The following is a 200-nucleotide window of genomic DNA, read 5'->3' on the forward strand; positions in this document are numbered from 1 at the left end:
GATGCAGGATCTAGTTACAATGTAGCTGTAAAGTGCTGCCTTGTCTTTGCCCCCTGCTCAAAATAAAGCTGTTACCTTTCTAGCCCTGTCCGCCATGGTGCTTAGCAGCCAGGGATGCATGGTCTCAGACATGTTTACCAAGTAAAACACTGACTTGAGGGGCGCCTGGGTGGCTCAGTCATTAAGCGTCTGCCTTCGGC

General features: G+C 51.0%; 1 non-coding gene across 1 annotated transcript; it reads left to right on the forward strand.

Moving 5' to 3' along the window:
- Window position 1: 1 nt before the first annotated feature.
- LOC145719355 (small nucleolar RNA SNORA63) lies at window positions 2-132 on the forward strand. The gene has a single exon (XR_014142326.1). It is a non-coding gene; the product is annotated as a small nucleolar RNA SNORA63 (small nucleolar RNA).
- The last annotated feature ends 68 nt before the right edge of the window (window positions 133-200 follow it).

The sequence above is a fragment of the Leptonychotes weddellii genome, unplaced genomic scaffold (genome assembly GCF_054177405.1).
Source record: "Leptonychotes weddellii isolate Sample4059 unplaced genomic scaffold, ASM5417740v2 HiC_scaffold_400714, whole genome shotgun sequence".
In the NCBI taxonomy this organism is placed as follows: domain Eukaryota; kingdom Metazoa; phylum Chordata; class Mammalia; order Carnivora; family Phocidae; genus Leptonychotes; species Leptonychotes weddellii.